Here is a 5,963-nt window from a genome sequence, read left to right as displayed (position 1 = left end):
TGAAAGAAAAGATTAAAACACCATGCTTACTTAGAACCTATTATGGAAAAGGCTCTTTGTGAGTTATTAAAATTATTTATAGATGCTATCTGCCCTAGAAGAGATCACAGTCCGTTATCTCAGCATATGTTGTGATAAATTATCTTTGTCCTACTCACACAAGGGAAGCTGTTCTCTGACCCGGAACCATGCAGGAGATGTCACAAAATGTCCTTGTGCCTAAAGGGTGGGGAGTGAAGAGGAAATTTCTCACGGCTTCCACACCATATTCTGCATATGTCCCAGAGTGACTAGCTCACAGCAGTGCCTGTTATTGTGGAAGGAAAAAAGCAATCCCACAGCTATTTTAGTTTTCCTAATGGAAAAAACTATATGTGCAGATGAAAGAGTCATTAGAGAAATAAGTCTTAGCTTTTCTATAAAAGCATCAGAAATGGGCCGCGTGTCTTGGCCAGTCCATCAGCCTGTGAAGGTGTACATTAACAGACAGCATCTCTAATGAAAATATACCTTACGTTCAAAGGCTTTTCCCTAGGAAGTAGCCAAAGCAAAAGACGGTGAGCCAGGAAAAGACTCCTGAACTTGAGTGAATGTTTTGGCTCCATTTCTACTGTAGTTGGTTCCAATGACAGGTAAAGGTCCTGAGTATGTAGGTCCCTGGGTACTTTCTACAACCTCTGCTTTCTCATCTCCTTGTCTCAGTAATCTACTTCCAGTCCAGTCTCTGGTTCTCACCCACTCCTCTATCTTTCATTTCTGATATTATATTATAACTGCACCATTTCTTCCTCCAAACACTCCTATGTATGCTCCCTTGTTCTCTTGCAAATTTGTGGCCTCTTGGTCATTGTTACATGCATATACATATGAATTCCTGGTTCTGTTTTTTTTATGTACGTTTCGGTCTTTAATCCTTCCCACTTAACATTTTTTCCAAATAACATTTTAAATCACAGTGATACATATACATACGTATGTATGTATACACACACATATAATAGAACTTACCATGATAATAATTTTTAAATATATAGATCAGTGCTATCATATTTGTATTGTTGTGAAACCAGTTTCCCAACCCTTTTTCATATTGAGAAACAAGAACTCTGTATCTCTTAATCAATAATATCCCATCTACTCTCCCCACAGTTCTTGAAAACTGCCATTTCTACTGTTTGTTTCTATAAGTTAGACTGAACCCAATACATCATAGATGTGAATTTATGCAGTATTATTCGGCTGAACCACATGTCTTCAAAGACTGTATCCTCTTGTAGTGTTTGGCTGAATTTCCCTTTTGTCTGAATGCTATTCCCGTGTACAAACATACAATGCCTTGTTGCTCCAGTTATGGGTTTGGATATCTTCTACCTTCCAGCTTCTGAGCATAATGACACTATAGAAATGAATATGCTATTTCTTCTCAATCTTGACTATGTTTAAAATCTCAACCCAAGATCAAACAATGTCATTTCCGTGTGAGTTGCAACTGGGCTGGAATCCAGCTGCAGAGAATAGGAGGAGGCTGAAACACTTGCTTAGTCCTAGAATTTAGTTGGGCCTCCCAAATTCAAAACTCAAATCAAAAACAGTTTAATAACTGTTTAAAATGCCATAAACATGTACAAAAATTTAATTGTATGTAAAATATTAGAATTTTAAATATATAGTGCATAGTAGCATTGTGAAGAGGTATATTTGAAATGGATGGAAAATAAATGAAATCGGATATATTAATCCTGCCTTTATATAAAATTTGCCATTTTTGCTTTTCAAAATGATTTCAAAACAATAAACTGAAAAGTTATTATTTTTCTTGATAACTGAGCCTGTATGTCTTCCTAGGGATTGAACTCAAGATTTAGAAATAGTAGGTAAGATTGCCACCACTGCTCTAAGCTCAAAATCCCATGGTTATTGAGCTTTCAGATAACTCACCAAATGATGCAACACTTGAGTTTAGTTCTTTGTTCCCCTCTCTCCAGTACCTCCTCTGTCAACAGGATCCCTGTTTTGTGTTTGCACTCCCCACTGGCTTTTTAAAATCAGATCAGATCAAGTTGTACTTCCACTAGTATCATCTTTCTAAATAGGGAGCAAGAAAACTTCATCCCCAATTCTCATCAACACATCCCACAACTCAACCAAATACATCAATCATTCTTTGGAATGTCCCCTCCCCCCTTTTGTGCAAATAAACATTTGGCCAAATTAGTTTTGTAGGTGTTCAGCAGAACACGCTAAAAAGACATTACTTGAGAATGCCTAGGGAAACCTACAGCGTGAACTGTTGTATACCGAGATTACAATATACAGCATGGATGTATGAAGTAGATAGAGCATGCATTATTTTCATATTTGAGAAAGAAATCATCTTTTCACATAAGTGTGCCAGGGTAGCATTTCACGCAGTGCATCCAGGAAAATGCCTAGACAGTGTTGGGGGAAGAGGTCTCAATGAAGGCTGTTACAGAAGATGCACACAGTTTGTGAAGAGGTACATTGATAATAGTCATGCTGACACAAGCTAAAAAAACGGTGTCACAACAGCAAGTTGAAAATAGCTCACTTGCCACTCTAAGGGAGGAAAGTTTATGTTGCATGGTTTAGCATTCCCCTGTTGTTTCATGCTAACATGAAGCTTCATGTAGGAAAAATGGGAGCTCTCGTTCACCACCTTAATATAGTTGCTAGACTGTCATTGACAGAAAAAATAGCATTTTGCTAATTTCATTTTAACTTTCATGAAATCATCATTTCGAGCTGAAAGGTGGGGTCAAAGGTGGCTTAACAAGAAGGTGGGGTAAATGAATTGGAATTGATTAACTCGAAGACAAGGGAAAAGGCTTCTCTCTTAGAATATAATGGTGAAATCCATTTCTCTGGCTGAGGCAAAGCAGGAGTTTCTTTTTATTAGATATTGACAGCTCAGCAGTCTTAAAGACATCCCATTACACAAAGTAGACAACGTTTATTGGTTGCTTTCTGTCTGCCAGAGTCTGTGCTAAGCACTTATGTGGATTATCATTTTTAATACTTATGCCAGGTTCATGAGACAGACACTATAATTACTCCTATTTTCTACAAAAGGAAACTAGGTTCAGAGAGGTTAAGACACTTACCAACTAACAGACCTAGTAAATGACAGAGTTGAGGTCTAAAGTCAGGCAACCTGGCTTCAGGGTCAGCTCATAAGTACTAGTGGCTCAGCTTGAAGGAAAAGAAGGGAAGAAAGAAAGATAAGAACCTAGGGAGGGGTAGGAGCAGGAGGAATGAATGATAGATAGAACATAGGAAGCAATATTAATCTGCTTATTAATTATTTATGTTATAAGCCTTCCCTGGATAACCCAGGCTGGATGTAAGATTAAGATTTTCTAGGTTCAGTTTCCAGAAAGTTCTAGACTTAGATGCCTGCACCCAGACTCAGCAAAGTCTTTGTTTTATAATCACCTAGAAAGTACAATAGTTGGCCTTGAGCTGACCCAGATTCAGATAGGAATTCTAGGCATGCTGGCTGTGACTATCTTACATCATTCCAGCTCCAAGAGATGAAATATCAACCCAAAAATGTTTGCATCCACAAGTCTCCTTATGCTTCCCATGCCAACTTTGTATCTTATTAATCAAAACGAAGAGTAAAAAAGCCAGCAAGATGGAAAATAATTCAGTGTCTAAGCCAAAGAAGAATACCTCAGATTGCTCCTGCAAAGGAGACACCTTCTATGAGACTGATCTACCAGAGCTATAAGACAGAAGAAAGTTGGATGGGTTCAGTTTCTGATATTTTGCAGCTGTTTTGTGACCATGCTTGGCAAAACCTATTGTGATACTACGTAGCAACTATCAGAGTAACTAAGGAACAGGCGAAAATATTGAGTTGATGAAGTTTCACACCAGTCTGCTATGTTAAATAGGGGTATGAACCCAACTCTAACCAAGTTAGTATATTCTAATGATGGGAAATTCTGAAAATCATGTTGGTTGTCAGATTTATTTCATCAGCCTTTTAATCTGCTTTACCCCGTCGTGTGTGTGTATATGTGTGTGTCTTCATTCATGTGTCTGTATATGTATCTCTCTGTGTACATCTCTCTCTCTCTCTTTCTCTCTCTTTATGTGTATGTGATCATGTGTGTATCGTGTGTGTATATGTTTGAGTCCAGGCATGTGTGTGTATAGCCATGAATGTGTATATGTATGTGCATGTGTCAGTGTGTGTAGTTCACAGGTTTTTTTTAAGACTTCTAATCCCTGGTACAGTGTAGCTGTGAAGTGAGTTTTGAGTTCTAGCTCTGTTATGTATTACTGATGAACCATTAATAAAATTATCTAGCTCTTCTGGAATCTACTTGAAATTAGTGCCAAATATATATATATATATATATATATATATATATATATATATATATATAATATATATATATTAGTGCTGAATATAGACACACACACACACACACACACACACACACAATGGTTTTTAGAGACAGGGTTTCTCTGTAGCTTTGAAGCCTGTCCTGGAACTAGCTCTTGTAGACCAGGCTAGCCTCGAATTCACAGAAATCTGGCTGCCTCTGCCTCCCAACTACTGGGATTAATGGCATGAGCTGCCACCACCTGGTTAGTTATCATTTATTTCTAAGTGAAGAAATATTCTGAAGACTGCTAGAACTTAGGAAGTGATAGAGTTGATCTAGGTGCATCTCAGTTAATTTCTTCTTTTAAGGCGGAGTCTTGCCATGTAGCCTTGGAAGACCTTGAGCTCTCAATCTGATGTCTCAGTCTACTGAGGGTTGAGGTTACAGGTCTGCACTGCCATGCCAGTTTGAAGGTTTTATCTTAATAATTATAATGATGGTGGAGATGATGATGATAAAGAGTACCTACTTTACAAAGACATTGGGAAGATTAAAGCAAGTAACCATGGAGATCACTCAGTTTAATGTCTCATTAAAGATAGTCTTGAAGTAGAAACTTTTCCTATACTGTATGCTAACCATCATTTCTTATGTATAATTACAAGAATACTATATGAAGTTACAAACATATGAATCCATATTGGAAATGCTTGGGGAACTCAGATTACTCTAAATTGCTTTTTAGACGCATTTCTTTTTATCTTAAGTGCATAGAATCTCATTGTCAAAGGCATTTCAAAAATAAATTTATATTTATTCCAAGGGATTCTCATAAAATATTTGGGTTGATACTTCAGCTTACCCATGAATCATATTTTTACATTTTACAAATAGTGCATGCTCCAATACACACTTTTATGCCAATGCTGTAATTAATCAGGCAAAAAATGAGTATTCTATTTCCTAATGATGAATTTCTGACTGGAAAAAAAAAACCTTGCCAAGATTTTAGCATATCTATACGGTTGATTTTGTCAAAATGTACAATCCTCAACTCAAACTTTAAGCTTTATTTGCTATAAAAATAATAGTAAAATGTTAAATTTTTTTAATTTGCTTTAGGAATTTTTATTTTTAAGTAGGCACCATGGAATAATGATGTGTGACACAGACAGAAACAAAAGGATGAGGAATGCCAAGCATTGCAAATGTGTTTGAGAAAGACAGGTTAAGCTGCTACGAATTTTAATTTACTATAATCTGAGAAATGCATTTAACTTAAGACTTTAGAAAAAGGTAAATGTTTTTGTTATGTGAAACGTGTGAAATAAAATACAGACTTCATGCAATAATCAAATGCTTATGAAGTCTGTGTTGTGTGTGCTTTGTTCTGTGCTCAGAATTTTCAGGATGTATACATTAAGAAGCACACAATTTTTTTTCTTGATTTTGTGTTTGCTCTGTTGGGATTTTAATAAGTTGTTATTGTTTTGCCTTCAGAACTAAGAATAAGAACAACAATCTGTGAAACTAAAGACCATAAAATTAGTGACAGATACCAAACATCAGCTGAAAAGGAAGGTCAGCTTTTCTGCAAAGAACAGG

This window comes from Arvicola amphibius, chromosome 15 (assembly GCF_903992535.2).
Source record: "Arvicola amphibius chromosome 15, mArvAmp1.2, whole genome shotgun sequence".
NCBI lineage: Eukaryota > Metazoa > Chordata > Mammalia > Rodentia > Cricetidae > Arvicola > Arvicola amphibius.
This window is presented reverse-complemented; position numbering follows the sequence as displayed.